Source organism: Ursus americanus, chromosome 10, assembly GCF_024610735.1.
Source record: "Ursus americanus isolate L20-20 chromosome 10, mUrsAme1.1.p, whole genome shotgun sequence".
Lineage (NCBI taxonomy): Eukaryota > Metazoa > Chordata > Mammalia > Carnivora > Ursidae > Ursus > Ursus americanus.
Window position 1 is genome coordinate 55,513,854 of NC_142136.1, and position 19,628 is coordinate 55,533,481.

General features: G+C 39.6%; 1 long non-coding RNA gene and 1 other non-coding gene across 6 annotated transcripts in view; both read right to left on the reverse strand.

Annotated features, from left to right (window-relative positions):
• Positions 1-280: 280 nt before the first annotated feature.
• On the reverse strand, positions 281-448 carry LOC123792011 (U1 spliceosomal RNA). The gene has a single exon (XR_006779602.2). It is a non-coding gene; the product is annotated as a U1 spliceosomal RNA (small nuclear RNA).
• A 9,814-nt stretch (positions 449-10,262) lies between these two features.
• The window catches only part of LOC123791839 (uncharacterized), a 337,103-nt gene continuing 327,737 nt past the window's right edge, over positions 10,263-19,628 (reverse strand). For all 5 annotated transcript variants that reach the window (XR_015725953.1, XR_015725952.1, XR_015725951.1 and 2 more), the window contains exons 4-8: positions 17,669-19,409; positions 16,614-16,712; positions 14,852-15,101; positions 13,155-13,239; positions 10,263-11,471 (exon numbers count right to left, since the gene is read on the reverse strand). This is a non-coding gene — a long non-coding RNA (uncharacterized LOC123791839). The remainder of the gene's footprint in view (positions 11,472-13,154; positions 13,240-14,851; positions 15,102-16,613; positions 16,713-17,668; positions 19,410-19,628) is intronic.

Sequence of the window (19,628 nt, forward strand, 5' to 3'; positions counted from 1 at the left end):
GAATCATTCATTCCGTAACTGGAAGCTTATATCTCCTACTCCCCTTCACCTGTTTTGCCCATCTTCCCACCCACCTCCCTCTGGCAACCATTAGTTTGTTCTCTGTATTTATAGGTCTGATTCCACTTTTTGTGTTTATTTCATTTGTTCTAGATCCAAATATGACTGGAATCATAGGGGTATTTGTCTTTCTCAGTCTGACTTATTTCAAGTAGCATAATACCGTCTAGGTCTATCCAGTTGTCACTAATGGAACAATCTCATCCCCCTTTTTTTTTTTTAAGGGAAAGTGCAAACACAGACCCCCCCCCCCACTACCACAAAGTATGCAGTTAAGTTTCTACATTTGGGGAAATCTCAGGGGTCAGCACATCTGGAGTACAGTGAGTAAGCCTCGCCTGGAAAAACCACCTTTGTTATCATGGTATCTCCCCGGCCAGGTACATATTCCTCTTTTTTTTTTAATGGCCACATTCCGTTGTATATGTATACCACATCTTTGTTATCCAGTTTTCTATCCGTGGACCCTGAGGTTGCTTCCATATCTCGGCTATTGTAAATAATACTGCAATAAACATAAGGGTACATATCTCTTTGAATTACTTTTTTGTTTTCTTTGGGTAAACACCAGCTAGTGGAATTATTAGATCACGTGGTACTATTTTAAATTTTTTGAGGAACCTCCATACTGTTTTCCACAGTAGTAACCATTTACATTCCCATCAATAGTATACCAGAGTTTCCTTTTGTCCACATCCTCACCAACACTTGTTACTTCTTGTCTATTTGATTTTAACCATTCTAACAGGTATAAAATGATCTCACACTGTGATTTTGATTTGCATTTTTCTGATGATTAGTGGTGTTGAGCATGTTTTGGTGTGTCTGTTGGCCATCTATATGACCTCCCTAGAAGAATGTATATTCGTGTCTTCTCTTTTTTTTATGTTCAGTTAGCCACTGTATAGTACATCAGTACTTTTTGATGTAGTGTTCAATGATTCATTAGTTACATATAACACCCAGTGCTTATCACAATGTACATGCCCTCCTTAATACCCATCACCCCACCCTTCTCCCCTCTGAAACCCTCTGTTTGTCTCCCGGAGTCCTTAGTCTCTCATGGTTCATCTCCCTCTCTGATTTCTCCCCCTTCAGTTTTCCCTCCCTTCCCTTATGGTCCTTCATGCCATTCCTCATGTTCCACATATGAGTGAAACTGTATGATAATTATCTTTCTCTGCTTGACTTATTTCACTTAGCATAATCCCCTCCAGTTCCATACGTGTAGATGCAAATGGTGGGTATTCATCCTTTCTGATGGCTGAGTAATATTCCATTGTATATATAGACCACATCTTCTTTATCCATTCATCTGTTGAAGGGCAGCTCGGCTTCTTCCACAGTTTGGCTATTGTGGACATTGCTGCTATGAACATTGGGGTGCAGGTGCCCCTTCTTTTCACTATATCTGTATCTTTGGCTTAAATACCTAGTAGTACAATTGTTGAGTCATAGGGTAGCTCTATTTTTAACATCTTGAGGAACCTCCATACTGTTTTCCACAGTGGCTGTACCAATCTGCATTCCCACCAACAGTGTAAGAGGGTTCCCCTTTCTCCACATCCTCTCCAACATTTATCATTTCCCACCTTATTAATTTTTGCCATTCTAACTGGTGTGAGGCGGTATCTCATTGTGGTTCTGATTTGTATTTCCCTGATGGCTAGTGATATTGAACATTTTTTCATGTGTCTGTTAGCCATTCATTCGTATGTCTTCTTTGGAGAAGTGTCTGTTCATGTCTTCTGCCCATTTTTTGACTGGATTATTTGGTTTTTGGGTGTTGATAGATCTTGGATACCAGCCCTTTATCATGTCCTCCCTTTTTTAATTGGATTGTTTTTTTGGTTTTTTGTGTGGGTTTTTTTGTTTGTTTTGGTATTAAATTCTCTATATATTTTGTATATTAACCCCTTATCAAATATATTATTTGCAAATATCTTCTTGCATTGAGTAGGTTGCCCTTTTGGTTTGTTGATGGCTTCCTTTGCTGTGCAAAAATTTTGTATTTTGTTTTAGTCCAAAAAGCTTATTTTTGCATTTCATACCCTTGCCTTAGGATACATATCTAAAAAAATGTTGCTATAGCCAATCAGAGTAATTACTGCCTGTGTTCTCTTCTAAGATTTCTATGGTTTCAGGACTCCTATTTAGGTCTTTAATCCATTTTGAGTTTTTATTGTGTATGTTGTTAGAAAGTGGTCCAGTTTTATTCTTTTATATGTAGCTATTCAATTTTCCCAGAACTATTTATTGAGAAGACTGTCTTCTCTACATTGTATATTCTTCCATCCTTTGTAATAATTTGCCATATAATTGTGAGTTTATTTCTAGGCTCTCTATTCTGTTTGACTGATCTACATGTCTATTTTTGTTCCATTATCATACTGTTCTGATTACTGCAGCTTTGTAGTATATCTTGAGCTCTGGAATTATGATATCTCCAGCTTTGTTTTTCTTTCTCAAGCCTGCTTTGGCTATTCGGGGTCTTTTATGGTTGCATACAAATTTTAGGATTATTATTTCTAATGTGAAAAATGCTGTTGGTATTTTGATTGGGATTGCATTAAATCTGTAGATTGCTTTGGGTACTGTGGACATTTTATTAATATTTGTCCTTGCAACTCATGAGAATGGAATATCCTTCCATTGGTTTATGTCATCTTCAATTTCTTTCATCAGTGTTTTATAGTTTTCAGAGCAGAGGTCTTTCACCTCTTTGGCTATGTTTATTCCTAGGTATTTTATTATTTTTGGTGCAACTGTAAATGGTGTTGTTTTCTTAATTTTCTTCTGCTTCATTAATAATATATAGAAATGCTACTGATTTCCATATATTAATTTTGATTACTATAACTTTATGAATTCATTTATTTCTAGTACTTTCTTGGTGGAGTCTTTACAGATGACATGACACTATACATAGAAAATCCTAAAGAGTGACAGTTTAATTTCTTTACCATTATGAATGTCTCTAAATTCTTTTTCTGTCTGATTGCTGTGGCTAGGACTTTCTGTGTTCAATGAAAGTAGTGAGAGTAGACATTTTTGTCTTGTTCTTGATCTTAGAGGAAAAGCTCTCAGTTTTCACCAGTGGGTATAATGAAAGCTGTGGGTTTTTCATATAAGGCCTTGATCATGTTGAGGTATGTCTCCTCCCAACCTACTTTGTTGAGTTTTTTTTTTTTTATCATTAATGGATGTGGATGCTGAAATTTATCAAATGCTTTTCTGCATCTATTGAGATGATCATATAATTTTTATCCTTTGTTTAGTTGATGTGGTGTATCACATTGTTTTGTACATATTGAACCATCATTGCATTTCTGAAATTAATCTAACTTGATCATTGTGAATGATTCCATCAATGTATTGTTAAGGATTTTGCATCTATGCTTATCAGGGATATTGGGTTGCAGTTTTGTTTTGGTATTTTGGGGGATTTTTTGGTGTTTTGCTGTTTTTTGGGTTTTTTTTCATAATAATATTTTATTATGTTAGTCACCATACAGTACATCCCTGGTTTTTGATGTAAAGTTCAATGATTCATTAGTTGCGTATAACACCCAGTGCACCATGCAATACGTGCCCCCCTTACTACCCATCACCAGCCTATCCCATTCCCCCACCCCCTCCCCTCTGAAGCCCTCAGTTTGTTTCTCAGAGTCCATAGTCTCTCATGGTTCATTCCCCCTTCTGTTTACCCCCCTTTCTTTATCCTTTTCTTCTACCGATCTTCCTAGTTCTTATGTTCCATACATAAGAGAAACCATATGATAATTGTCTTTCTCTGCTTGGCTTATTTCACTTACCATTATCTCCTCCAGGCCATCCATGTTGCAGCAAATGTTGAGAACTCCTTTTTTTTGATAGCTGAGTAATATTCCATTGTATATATGGACCACATCTTCTTAATCCAGTCATCTGTTGAAGGGCATCTCGGCTTCTTCCATGATTTAGCTATTGTGGACAATGCTGCTATGAACATTGGGGTGCATATGGCCCTTCTCTTCACTACGTCTGTATCTTTGGGGTAAATACCCAGTAGTGCAATGGCTGGATCATAGGGTAGCTCAATTTTTAACTTTTTGAGGGACTTCCACACTGTTTTCCAAAGTGGCTATACTAACTTGCATTCCCACCAACAGTGTAGGAGGGATCCCCTTTCTCCACATCCTCTCCAACAATTGTTTCTTGCCTTGTCCATTTTTGCCATTCTAACTGGTGTAAGGTGGTATCTTAGTGTGGTTTTGATTTGAATTTCCCTGATGGCTAATGATTTTCAACATTTTTTCATGTGTCTGTTAGCCATTTGTATGTCCTCATTGGAAAAGTGTGTGTTCATATCTTCTGCCCATTTTATGATTTGTCTATTTGTTTCTCGTGTATTGAGTTTGAGAAGTTCTTTGTAGATCTTGGATACCAGTCCTTTATCTGTAGTGTCATTTGCAAATATATTCTCCCATTCCGTGGGCTGCCTCTTAATCTTGATGAAGTCCCATAAGTTCATTTTATCTTTTGTTTCTCTTGCCTTTGGAGATGTGTCATGTAAAAGGTTGCTGTGGCCGATGTCATAGAGGTTGCTGCCTATGTTCTCCTCTAGGATTTTGATGGATTCCTGTCTCACATGGAGATCTTTCATCCATTTGGAGTTTATTTTTGTGTGTAGTGTGAGAGAGTGGTCAAGTTTCATTCTTTTGCATGTAGCTGTCCAATTTTCCCAGCACCATTTATGGAAGAGACTGTCTTTTTTCCACCGGATGTTTTTTCCTGCTTTATCAAAGATTAGTTGCCTAAAGAGCTGAGGGCCCATTTCTGGGTTCTCTATTCTGTTCCATTGGTCTATGTGTCTGTTTTTGTGCCAGTACCATGCTGTCTTTGTGATCACAGCTTTGTAGTACAACTTGAAATCCGGCATTGTGATGCCCCCAGCTTTGTTTTTCCTTTACAACACTTCCTTGGCAATTCGTGGCCTTTTCTGGTTCCACACAAATTTAAGGGTTGTTTGTTCCAGTTCTTTGAAAAATGTCATTGGTGTTATGATCGGGATAGCACTGAAAGTGTAGATTGCTCTGGGTAGCGTGGACATTTTAACTATGGTAATTCTTCCGATCCGTGAGCATGGAATATTTTTCCATCTTTTTGTGTCTTCGTCAATGTCTTTCAAGAGTGATTTGTAGTTTCTAGAATATAGCTCCTTTACGTCTCTGGTTAAGTTAATTCCAAGGTAACGTATGGTTTTTGGTGCTATTGTAAATGGGATGGATTCCCTAATTTCTCTTTCTTCAGTCTCATTATTCATGTATAGAAATGCAACTGATTTCTGAGCATTGATTTTGTATCCTGCCACATTACTGAATTGCTCTATAAGTTCTATTAGTTTGGGGGTGGATTCTTTTGGGTTTTCCATATACAGTATCATGTCATCTGCAAAGAGAGACAGTTTGACTTCTCCTTTGCCAATTTGGATACCTTTTATCCCTTTTTGTTGTCTGATTGCTGTTGCAAGGACTTCTAGTACTATGTTGAATAATAATGGCGAGAGTGGGCATCCTTGTCCTGTTCCTGATCTTAAGGGAAAGGCTTCCAGCTTTTCCCGATTGAGAATGATATTTGCTGTAGGCTTTTCATAGATGGTTTTTATGAGATTGAGGAATGTACCCTCTATCCCTACACTCTGAAGGGTTTTAATCAGGAAAGGATGCTGTATTTTGTCAAATGCTTTTTCTGCATCTATTGAGAGGATCATATGATTCTTGGCTTTTTGTTGTTTTTGCAGTGCCTTTGTTTTTTGTTGTTGTTTGTTTTGCAGTGTCTTTGCTATCAGAGTAATGCTGGCCTAGTAGAATATATTTGAGAGATTTCCTTACTCTATTTTTTTAAATACTTTGAGGAGAATAAGTATTAACTCTTCTTTAAACGCTAGAATTGTGAATCTATCTGGTCCTAGGCTTTTATTTTTTGGTAGTTTTTTGATAACTGATTTAATTTCATACTAATAGTCTAAGTTTCTATTTCTTCCTCATTCAGTTTGGACGATGGTATATTTCTAGGAATGTATCTATTTCTTCTAGATTGGCTAATTTGTTGGCATAAATTTTTTCCTGGTATTCTCTTACAATGTTTTTTATTTTTGTGGTGTCAGTTGTTACTTCTTCTCTCTCATTTCTGATTTATTTGGGTCCTTTTTTTTTTTTTTTGTGAGTTTGGCTAAGAGTTCATCCATTTTGTCTACCTTTTCAAAGAACCAGGTCTAGGTTTCATTTATCTTTCTATTACTTTTTTAGTCTCCCAGCTTTTTATTTCTGCTCTGATCTTTATTATTTCCTTCCTTCTACTTGCCTTGGGTTTTGATTTTTTATTTTCTTTTAGTTCCTTTAGGTGTAAGCTTAGTTTATTTGAGCATTTTCTTCTTTCTTGAAATAGGCCTGTATCACTGTATATTTCCCTCTTAGAACCGCTTTCAAAGTTTAGGGCCGTTGTGTTTTCATCTTCTTCTTGATTGTTTCATTGGGCCATTGGCATTTTGTATCATGTTTGTTTGTGTTTTTTCCAAATTTTGTACCATTGTAGTCAAAAAAGATGAATGGCATGACTTCAATCTTAGAGGCTTGAGTACCTGGGTGGCTCAGTCAGTTAAACATCTACCTCCAGCTCAGGTCATGACCTCGTTCTGGGATCAAGTCCTGCGTCGGGCAAGGAGTATGCTTTTCCCTCTCCCCTGCTCATGTTTGTGCTCTCGCTCTGTCTCAAATCTTTTTAAAAAAATAAATTTGTAGAGACTTGTTTTTTGACCTAACATGTGATCTGGGCTGGTGAATGTTCCATGTGCACTTGAAAAGAGTGGGTATTCTGTCATGTTTGGATGGAATGTTCTGAATATATCTATTATGTCCATCTGGTCTAATGTGTCATTCAAAGACATGGTTTCCTTATTGATTTTCTATCTGGATGATCTGTCCATTGATGTAAGTGGGGTGTTAAAGTCCCCTACTCTTATTGTATTCCCGTCAATTTCTCTTTATCTCCATTAATATTTGCTTTATGTATTTAGGTGCCAGTGTTGGGTGCAGAGATATTTACAATTGTTATATCCTCTTGTTGGAGTGATCTCTTTTATCATTGTGAAAGGCCCTTGTCTCATTATAATCTTTGTTTTAAAGTCTAAGTACTGCTACCCCAACTTTATTTTTTGCTTCCACTTTCATGGTAAATACTTTTCCATCCTTTCACTTTTAGCCTGTATGTGTCTTTAGGTCTGAAGTGAGTCTCCTATAGGCAGCATATAGATGGGCCTTATATTTTTACCCATTCTACCATCCTATGTCTTTTGATTGGAGCATTTAGACCACTTTATACATTTAAAGTATTTATACGTGTGTACTTATTTCCATTTTATTTTTTTCTGGTGGTTTTTGTAATTCTTCTCTGTTCCTTTATTATTCTTTTGCTCTTTGGGTTAGATGAATTTCTGTAGTGTATATCTATTGTGAGTTTGTGATTACCATAAGGTTTATATATAACAATCTATATTAAAACATATTCTAAAAAAAAAAAAAGAAAAAATGTGGGGGAGGTAGTAGTAAAAAAAAGTTTATATACTGTCATATTTTATCATTTCCTTACATCTATTTCTTTTCCACTTATAGAAGTCCATTTAATAGTTCTTGTAAGGCTGGTTTAGTGACCATTATCTCCTTTGACTTTTGTTTATCTGGGAAACTATCAAATCTGAATGATAACCTTGCTGGGGATTCTTAGTTGTGGGTTTTTTCCTTTCAGCATTTTGAGTATGTCATGCCACCCTATTCTGCTTTCAGAGTTTCTGCTGAAAAATCAGTTGATGACCTTATAAGTAACTTTTTACTACTCTCTTGCTGCTTTTAATCTTTTTAACATCATGTGTCATGGTGTGCACCTCCTTGGGTTCATCTTATTTGGAACTCTGATTTTTGGAGTTGAACATCGATTTCCTTCACTAGCTCAGGGAAGTTCTCAGCTATTATTATTTCTTAATACATTTTATTACCTCTTTCTCTCTTCTTCTGGGACCTCTACAGTGTCAGTGTTTAATGTTGTCCAAGAGATTTCTAAAAATTATTTTCTCCTTTTGATCCTCAGCTGTGTGCTTTCTAGTCCCCTATCTATCTTCCAGATCACTGATACAGTCTTCTGCATCCTCTAATCTGTTGGTTCCCTCTACTATGTTTTTCATTTCACTTATTGTATTCTTCAACTCTTATTGATTCTTTTTAGTATTTTCTATGAAGGTCTCACTGAGTTCTTCCACCCCACTAAATTTTCATCAAGCATATTGCTTATCTTTCTGAAGTTTTTTTCTTCTTTTGGAGCATATATCTATCTCTGTCACATTTTGTGTGGTGCTTTTGTGGATTAGGCAAAACACTAATTAATTTCAAGGATGGTCTTGTGTTTCATCATCCCCTATATAGACTAGACTGTACATGGTTTTTCCTGGCTGTTGTGGGTTGCAGGTCTTGGGGCTTTCCAGGTAATGGGCACCACATCAGGAAAGCTAAAACTGAAGTCAGTGCAGGCTACGGTGCCCTAGAGTTCTAGGTGCTGAGGGCACCTTAGCAGAACAGGTGAAGCTGATATAGGCACAAGTTGGAGAGTCCCAGGCTGCTCTGTGGAGGAGGTGCCTGGGCAGGGTAGCTGAAGCTGAGGCAGTGAGTGGGCTGGGAGGCCCCTGAGCTCTCTGTGCAGAGGGCTCCCTAGCAGTATAGCTGAACCTAAAGTGGGTGCTACCTGGGGGGACCCAGTGCTCTACAGACAGGAGGTCCCCTGGTATGATAGCTGAAGTGGATATAAATGGGTATTCCAGGACTCTCCACACAAAGGGTGCCCGGAGCCAACAAGGGCATAAGCCAGGAGGTCCTAGGACACTCTGTGCAAGAGGTATCTGGGAAGGACAGAGAAAGCAATAATGGGCAGAGTTTCATATGAACTGTGGGCTCTCCACACAAAATGTGCCCTGGCAGGACAGCTGAAATGGTTGCTAGCCAGGTGGTTCTGGGGCTCTCCCCTCTGAGTGTGACCTGGTAGGACAGCTAAAGCTACATTGGGTGCAAGCCATAGTAACCTAAGATGCTCAGTGCAGGGGTTAGCCTGCCAGGGTGGCTAAAACTGATGCAAGAATGGACGTGGGGTTCCTTGGGCATGCCACACACGGTGCACCCAGGCAGGGAAGCTGGACCCAAAACATGTCAGCTGGGAGGTTCCAGAGTGCTCTGCACCAGGGATGCCTTAGCAAGCCAGCTGAGACCTGGGTGTTCCATTGTGCTTTGCACCTGTGTCAGTCACATTGGCACTAAGGCTAGGGCTATGGTGAGCACCAGTGAAGGGTGTCCTGCCGTGCACCACCCTGTGGCCACCATGCCATGATAAGATGTCTGTGACTTGTGTGGGCTAGGGGTCTAGGGTTCACTGAGGCAACAGGCCAGTTAGGATACCCAGACTATGTACACTGGTCTCTGCTTTCAGGGTGAAACAGGGTAGGGAGCACAGACCTTGTCAGTCAGCCCCTCCCACCATGAGATTCCAGTAACTCTTTGGCAGAGTTCTAGGGTTGACTCTTTTGTATGTTAAACTTCTTTAAACCATGATCTCATAGTTTAAAAGAATAGCTTTTTTTTTCCTGTGCCACAGCATGACTGGGACTGGCATGGGCTTGTGGACCCAGAGCTCCCTGTTTATGGCATCTGGACCCCGCTCTGGGCTTTAAGGTAGAAGAGGAATGCAAACCCTGTCCTCCTCCAATCCCTCTGACAGAGTTCTAGTGCTGGCTTTTTTAGATGCTAGTCACTCTTTTGAACCATGGTTGGTTTTGCGTGCCCAAGGACAGAGGAATCTGTTCCCCCTACTTCAGTGGACCCCCCCCACCCACTGCCATTCACAGTGATATCTGCACACACTTTATGGTCCTCAAGCCAAGAGCCCAGAAAGCAAAACAGAGTCACCATCCTGATAGGGGCAATAGACTATGATCATCTTGAGGAGTAGAGCTGTTGATTGATGTCTGAGCACTCCTTGCCCAGCATTAACAGTAAATAGACAAGTACAGCAGTCATGCCATGAGACAGGCATGGTGGCCAGAGGCTCACACCTCTCAGTGATAAAAGTCCGTCACCTTACTAGGTAAGCCATCTAGACCAGATGAGGTCCTAGCCAAAAAAAAAAAAAAAAAAAAAAGGCGAGGGGAATAGGGAGCGGAGGTTGAGAGTATCAGTATAGCCTGAAACCAGCTGTAGGAATTAGGTTCTTCCGAGTACCCACCCCTTCTATCAGAATCATAGAGGAGTGGTTCTCAGGATGACCTTATTATACAAAGCAAGTAGATACACAAGTACTCAGCTTTAGTGGATGCTGTAGTGTGCCACCCAGATTCTTCCTTTAGAACCAATGCTCATTTTGCCGAGTGGCTCACAGCTGACTTCAGGAATTGCAATCAGTTCAAGGCAGTAAGTGGTCTTACCCAAGATTACATCCCTTCTTTGAGGGCACTCCCCAACAAACTTCTTGCACAAACATTTCCACTAGGAGTCCTTTCCCTGGGAACCCACCGTAAACCAACAAGTATCACGTTGTAAGGAGTCGACAAGCTAAATCAGTGAAAGAGCTGTGCAAACTGTAAGGTGCAATATAAATTTAACGGCATTATAATAGTCATCAATACTTCTCGGTCTCAGGCTGTCTTCACCAAAGAGAGGTTAATGGTCTTGCCATGCTTGTCCTCAACAAAGAAATTTTTAACATCATAATATTAGTGAATACCTTACGGCCCAATATTCTGAACTTGGTCTCTAGAGCCAAACAAACCTTTATCTCTTTTACTGCATATTATTGAATGAAGATACTAGGGATTGTAGACTATGACATAATGCTTTTTATCTATGAAAGAGCTCATTTAAATTTAGCCATAGATTTTTGTCATGGATCACTTCTGTGTATATGTTGTATAAAAGAAATTGGCTAAAGTATTTCTAAAACTTGTTCACATGTAGAATCTGAATGTCCATGTTTTCCACACTGTGTCACCCAGTGACCGTGAGTCTACTGAGAGTGTGGACAGTGCAGCATTTTGTCAGAAAATTCACAGAGGCACAGGCTTTACCTTTCTGCAGCACGAGGCTATGTTAACGCCAGCGTTAGGAATGCTGCTCAGTCCGAGGTACCTCCTCGCTCGCCATCTCCACAGCTATGTGCTTCATGGAGGTTAAAATCCCACTGCTGCCTCTGGGATTTTCTTCTATACACTTGGCACACATTCTGCAAGTTTTCATCGTGGCATTGATGTTTGTGACCAAACAGACAATGACAACTGTCATGACTGCTAGCTGGCTAGAACAGTTGTAAAATTCCATCTATTTGAAGATGCAGCATGATGGCTGAGAAAATAAAATGTGAAATAATGTTTGCTTCAGAATCAGTGAGATGGAATAATCTCTCTACAGCTGTTTCCTTACACAATAAGATAATGGTACTTGCCTCATATGGATGTTGTAAGGGCTAAAGAGGATAGTCCAGAGGGATGGTTGGCATGTAGTGAGCATTTAATAAGTGATATTTACCATTACTGTTATGATTATTATTAACCTCAGCTGAAGTAACATGTATTGCTAAACTCCGGATTAATAACTGAAAAGTGTTACCTAATGGCTGATTTTTATCTCTCATCAGCTGAACAGAAGCATGCTTATGAGTTCTCAGAACCTTCTTTCTCTCATTTGGTTTTCTATTTTATCCCTGGTATAAGCCTCCTCTCCTACCAGGCCTGAAATTCTTACCATCCTAAGAAAAACAGTGAAAATAAAGGGACTGAGTCTAGGAGACCAACACACACACACAGAGGTGCTCATCAAAGCTCTCGCATATTGACTGACTGATATTAGTATCAGTCAATAAGATTAGTGTTCTCACTAAGGTATTGAGTAACATTCAAAATAAGAATATATTTTTTCTGAGATCTGAACTAAATTTCTGTGCCATTACACATAAAATTTTTGTACCAAAGACAGATCCTCAGTGAATATTCAAATCATATTACATGGCCCCATTATTGATTTAAAAAATAGTTACCAAATATGTAAATGTTCCAAGAAGAGAAGGAAAATATCTCTTGTACCTGCTGTTTCAACTCTATGGCTACCTCCATGACCACTGATGTTCATATTATTTACAGAAACCAGAAAATTGTGGGTTTTATTCTCTTTGGTTATCATATCACTCCAAAGCCTTTCTTTCTTCCTTAGACAATTCCTTTAAAAAACTGAAAACTTTCAAATACTTCAATTTTACTAATAATCAGCGAGTCAGATCAGGAAAGACAAACACTGAGAAACATGCATAAAGTGAGGAAATACCATCTCTTTCCAGACTCAGAACAAATCCAAATTTTACATTTCACAGACAAATAAATAGGATTTTTTAGGTGACCCTATACTAAACAGTGGATGGAATATCAGATTCACTTGCCATAGACAGGATTTCACTCGTCAGTCACAGAAGGTTCCATGTCATGATTATGAAATACTGAGATTCCATAAAACGTGCATGAAAATAGGAACAAATGTGCACCAATATAAATATATATATATACATTAGCTTGGATCCAAATCCCACATTGCTTATTACCAAAATGGCGTAAGACATGAGTTGCTTCCTCTCCCTAGTCCTGTCACGTATCCTATCCAGCAGGAGAAAATATATAATGCAATTCCTGAGCTATCCGAGAACCATATAACCTCTTCCTGTTGCCGTATTCTATTTCTGCACAGAATTAGAGAGACAGGAAGTCATGTGTTGGAATATGTCAGAAGTAGTTTGGTTAATACTTGAGATTTACCAAGTCCATAATATTATAGACTCTAGAAGCCCCAATCAGTGCCTGACTGGTACTGGAAATAGCCTGACAAGTTAGTTAGCGAGACTGACTCCACAATATTCATTATATGCTCTAAGAATTACTTTGCCTGAACAAATTCTACATGCAATGTAGGGGCCTGGCTGGGGGAAGAGCTCAAGCTGACAGAACCAGCTCTGCAAATAGGCCACTCAAGAAATTGACTCACCAGTAATAGATGACTGAAATTGGTCTGAAGGACTGGCCTTTAAATACCCAGAGAGGGAAAATGAAACTTGAATTACCCAGTTATTCTGAAAGAAAAGGGGGGGGGAACCCTGTGAATTATGATATTACTCATAGAAAAGCACATGAGTCAGGAGGGTGACACAGGAGAGGTTCAGTCTCAAAATGCTGAGAGCACAACTCTGGCCTGAGAAGAAAAGTGGTTATTTTAAGGGCAGATGTAGCCAGATGGAGATTAGCATGCTGGATGGAAAGGGAAAATCAAGCAGAGCTTGCGGGAATTTGAAATTACTTCCATTACAGAGTGCCCATTTCTCTTTCTGGCCCTGACTTATCCATTCATTTAGACTCAGATTTAGAAACTTCGATTTGGGTAAGGTCACCTAGGAGAAAAGGGGACCATGTTATTGCAATTCTCTAAAAATTACACAAAAATGATAATAAATGAAGAATTTAAACCACTTCCTCAGATTGCTTTGGCCATAAAGGATATCAGGCTGTCTCCATGAGTTGTTGCTTTAAAGCATGTTACTCATATAATACTACATTTAATCATTGCAAGAGACTCTCTTTAAGACAAGCCTTCTTTTAAAGGAACACTCCTCATCTCCCTAGATATCCTTAAAGGAGTGCTTTATCCAAGCTCCAGTTTGCACTTTCCCAGCCTTATCTGTCTGTATGAAGAGCTAATGATAGGGTATTCTTTCTGAGTGTCTCCACAGGACTTCATTATGTTGTTCCCAGCATCAGTGCAATGGGGCATAGTCTGCAGTAATTAATGGTTCCACATCCCAGGGCAAGAGGAAGGGTCACAGTTCTTGGTGGCTCCATCATCTTGATGCTCATTGCCTTGCATGTGCAGTATCTGAACAAGGGTTTCAAATGGGTTTGAAAGAAATGCAGCAGGAAAGGTCCATTATAGTTATTTTGGAAAGATGATAAAGCCCCCCAAGTGGAAAATCAGGGGAAAGCCCCCCAAGTGGAAAATCAGGGGAAAGGCTTGGCAACTTTCAGATTCCACATTAAGTGCTGATTCTATGGCCATTAGTACTGCAGATGCACAAAAGGAGGAAAACCCCATCCTGCCGTGTAGAGCTGAGAAGGGCATTTGAAGTGTCATTGGGAGAAAACCTCTCAGAAAGCAGTAAGTACTCCTTTCAAAGAAAAGGGCTCCAGAGTCCTGGCAGAAAACATACGTGGGGGATGTAGGCTGGCCATGACACAGTTAAGAGGGTTGGGGATGGTGGCAAATGGAGACCTCATGCTCCATTGACAGAAGGCCTTCTCTTGGCCAGGCCAATAGTTGTCATCTACAGTGTTATGGAATTTTCACTTTTTTCAGAGATGCCAGACATGAAAATGTATGTGTGTGTTGACAATGAATCCAGAGAATATTTAATTACTACATGGGCCAAACAAAATGTTTGTGTCCCAATCCAGCCAATCAGCCTCTATTTTTAACCTTAGGAGTTTCACTCTTTGGGACTCCCTAAAAATAAAAGATATGCCTCGAAAAGATAGATTAAATAAACAGTTGGTATGTCATCTGTTTCCCCAGCCCCACAAAGGCTTGGGCATATTTATTGAGATGTTTGCTAGCTGCCATATTAGATAAGGCTTGAAATCTTTGTGACTTAACACAATGAAATGACAGAAACAACACAATTATTTCTTGCTCACCTGACAGTTCAATTTGGTGTTGTGTGTGTGGGAGGAAGGCAGGGGATGGAGGGTGCTCTCTAGTAGACTTCTTCTTGAGGACCTGCTGTCTTCACCACATGCCTCTCTGGAAAAGCTTGTCTCCATTCAACCAGCCAGAAAGGGAAGGGGGATTGATCTTGAAATGAAGTTTCTATAGGCCTCTCGTAGAAGTGATGTACATTACTTCCATCAATGTTCCATTGGCCAGAATTCCATCCTGTGACTGCACCTAAATGCAAGTAAGAATGCAAAATGTTGGTTGGTTGTATCTCAAAAAATAATAACAATAAGGAAACTGGTTTGAAGAAAAAAAAAGATGTACCCCTATTAGGGATTAAAATGGAGCTATTTTAGCAGTAGCAAACTGGGTTTTCTCTCACTCTTGTCCCTATCTTTGCCGAGAGTGTTCACTCAGAATCTTACCCATTTACTTCTCGGAGCTCTGCCTTTCCTAATTAATCACAATATAATTATCTAAATTTTGACTTTTGTACTCTGACATCTCTTCCTTCGTACTCTTAATTATGATTTAAAGCTTCCTAAGAATATTCAGGCTTCCTTTGCTCCAAACCATGGCATTCTGACTGTCAAGTTTTCCAGTCCTGGGCCATGTGTCATAAGCCGATGGCACCTCATGGTCACCCTAGCACAGTCTCAGTTCAGGTGTTCTGGGCTTACTCATGAATACCTCATTGACCTGAGGCTGATTTTTCACTGCAGCTTGACGCCTTAGAGGTAGAAGCTTTAGGCAATTCATCCCATGGCATTAGCTTTGCTGTGTAAGCCTCTGTTTTATCCATACAGAGTGACAGTGTTACTTTCCAGAGGTGATGCGGTTGGGCTGCCTAGAACCATGTCCTCTCAAGACTGAGGCACTCGGAATCCCCCATTGCTGGGAATGGTGGACTCACAGCTGCATCCTTGCTATGAGGATTCAGCACAAATGTAACACCACCTTACCTTGACAACATCCTGATTCCTCTTCCATTCAGTTCAATTTATATAAATGTGTATATACAATGTATTGATTACTTCCTATAGCCAGGCACTATTCTAAATGGTTTTCTTATATTAACTCCCTTAATATTCGAAACAATGCTGTGAATGTGGTGCTATTATTATCCCTATTTCTGAATAAGGAAACTGAGTTAATTACCCATGTCATAAAGCACTAATTGAGAGAGCCAGAATTTTCACATGACCCAAAAGACTCACACCATCACGTAAGAACACTGAAGGGCCAAGAGAATGTACTGTTTTGTACGGGGCGGCATCATAGCTTTGCGATGATTAAAAGTTCTGTACATCTCTTTCTGCCTCGTCCTCTGCATTCCCAGAGGAATCTCAGTATGAACAGGCAAAGCTTTCCATGAATGTAAAATTCTGCATTTTGCTTCTGAAGCCAGTACCACTAATCCTAGCCCCCTTGCTGACAGTTGGTTTCTGAATTGCTCTGCTGTGCAATGCTTGCTCCTGGGACATGAGAAAAAGTCTCTGGGGGCTTCTAGGAAAGCATTTGTTGATTATGAAAAGACACAAATGAAGAAAAGGAGTCTTTTTGTCCAGATGTTGTTTTGTGATATGGCAACCAGAACAGCAAGGAGCAACCTCTGATCATAAGGGATGACAGCTTCAGGACAAAACCCAACAGGCTGAAGAGGGCAGAGGGGCCAGGCAGAAAGAACATGGGCCCCTGGCATCTTGCTTAGATTCTAACTTAACCAATATAGACTCATCATACCTGCAGACTCCATCTTAAAGTTTTGTGTTGTTTTAGTCAGAGTCCAGGTTGGGGCCAGAGGGGTTGCTAGGAGCCAAAAGCATTCTAACTGTACAAAGCCTGTAAAGTTAAATAAGGAGATTTGAGGATTAGTAAAATGAACAAATATTTTCAAAAAGATGCAGTAAATGAAAATTAATAGAAAAGAGTAAGAAGGTAGGATAAATGTGAGAGAGAAAGCAAAAGGTCAAATAAAGAGTGCAGTGAATTTTGCAAATCTTTATAGAATACTGAAACTGGCCCGTCACTAAATCAAATTGCATAAGAGAAAGATTTGCATATCTTTATAATCTTGATCCCTCAAGAAATATTCAGCTTAAATTTATAGAATATGTTTTATGTACTAATAGTTTCATATTTATTGTCTCAGTTGGTACCGTTTGCCCCACTTTTTAAAAGAGATCACTGTGGCTTAGAGACGCTTTAGTTAATGTGGCTGTGACTCTTTGATTGACTAGTGACACAAACCCAACTTGAACATAAAAGGACTTATAATAGATTCCCTTATCTCAAAGAAAGAAATTGTCCTGCAAAGGAGATGTGAATACAAACCACTAGTACCATAAAGATAACCAAAGGAAACGTCAGAAGTAGTGGAGAGGGAGTAATCACTCTGGATCTTAACATCCCATTAGTTAAGTAGGGTATATCTGATCTGCATACACCAAGGCTAAAGTTCCAATACTGAGGAGGCCTGCTCCCATCAAAGTCATAGGGCCAAGGTCAGGAATGATCTATGTGACTGTGTAACTTTGGAAGATTCAGGTCACAGACATGGCCTTGTTAGAAAGGGAGAGACTCAGAGTTCAGTGGCTGATATGGGCATGCACTACTGTTGTGCTAAGCCAGCTTTCAGCTATGCTGTCAAAATGGGGGAATAAATGCATTTCCAGACCATCTAGATGTATCTCTTGGCAGAAATGTAGATGGGCATTGGGAATGAACTAGACGCAGGTCTCTAGTCTATCCATCATTTATGTTACTCTCTCCGGGCCTAGTTCACAACAAATGTGTACCTTTTACATCTCCATATAGCAAGAAACACGGCTGCCTATAGCTCCTGAGCATACATGTTGTAGTCCAGCCACCAAGAGAAAGGCTGACCTACCGCAAATATCTGAAAGAAGAAAAACAAATTCAGGGGCCTAGGATAGCATCTATTGATCTAGTGAACTATGGTAAGGAAACTGGATAATATATAAGGAGCTTCTATTTTAATCTTGTGGTTTGGTGCTAGGCAAATAATCCAATATGCTTCTACTACAAAGAGACTGAGTTATTTGCCAGTGGTTGTAAATGTTGGAACCCAGATCCGAACTTCAACTCAAAACTCTGTGATCCTCACAGTGTTACAAAGATGAATTAATGAATGTGGAAACACCAGAAGGTAGTAATTAATTTGTTCCTACCAAACTATTCATATTCCCTTTTGGGTCTTTCTAAATCCTCGGAAGTATTTGTCTTTTAAATATTTAGTCAAGACATTATCCATACCCACTGCAGAAACTATTTTGAGGTTCTCTTTCAAGATGGCAACATAAGTGGGGCACCTGGGTGGCGCAGTCGTTGGGCGTCTGCCTTCGGCTCAGGGCGTGATCCCAGCGTTCTGGGATTGAGCCCCACGTCAGGCTACTCCTCTGGGAACCTGCTTCTTCCTCTCCCCCTGCTTGTGTTCCCTCTCTTGCTGGCTGTCTCTCTCTGTCAAATAAGAAAACTCTGAATTCACCTCCTCCACAGAACACGCCAAATTATACCTATTAGAACAATTACTACCAAAGACAAGATGGCAAGAGAGACGGGGACACAGTAAGGAAGCGAACCCCCATCCCCAATGCTGCAACGGCATTGGGGAGAGAGAGTATGGAAGAACTAGGAATAGATTGCTCTGTCCTTGGGCACAGAAAAAAAGCCACATTTAAAAGAGCACCTAGTATATAAAAGAGACAACACTAGAACTCTGCCAAGTGGCAGAGAAGCTGTAGGAAAGTTCTCCAGGTGAGAGAGACTAGAGAATGACACAGTTTACATCCCCACTTCACCTTAAAAGCCTAGACTGGAGCAGTCTGGGCACTATTACAGGCAAGCCTGGTTATCTTAGTGACCTTGCAACTTCAGCAAACCAGCTCTCTTCCACCTTAAAATCCCAAACCAAAGCAGGGTCCAGCTTACAGTGAGTTTATCACTTCAGTGAGCCCAGGGCCCACAAGCCACAGTTTCTGGTTTTTCTTTAAATTTTCTCTATTTTACTTGTTTTATTTTTTTTCTAATTTTTCTTTCTTGTTCTGTTTTTTTCCCTTTCTCTTTCAAAGCCATGGTTTAAAAGAATAACTAGCATATACAGCCATAGTTCCTGCCAGCCCACTAAAGTCTCAAAGCACACACAGTCTGCATAGGGGACACCATACACAAGACCATTCCTTCAAGCTTAAGTAGCTTTTTTGCCTGATCCATAGAAACAAATACAAAAATTCAAGCAAAATGGGAAGACAGAGACTATGCTTCAAAAGAAATAAGAAAAAAAATCAGAAAAATAACTAAATGAAACAGATGAAAAATCTGCCTGATAAAAATGATTTAAAGTAATGATCATAAAGATACTTACCAGGCTGGAGAAAAGAGTGGAAGAACTCAGGCCTTCAATAAAGCTGTAGCAAATGTTAAAAATAACCAGGGTTGAAGAATATAACAACTGAGATAAAAAATACACTAGAGGGAATCAATAGTAGACTAGAAGATGCAGAAGAACATATCAGCTATCTGGAAGAGAGGGTAATGGAAAGCATGCAAGGAGGTGAACAGCAAAAGAAGAAAATTTTTTTTTATTTACATTCAATTAGCCAACACATAGTACATCATTAGTTTCAGATGTAGTGTTCAATATATCAGTTGCGTATAACACCCAGTGCTTATCACATCACATGCCTTCTGTAATGCCATCACCCAATTATCTTTTAGTTCTAGACTTTTCTTTCCACT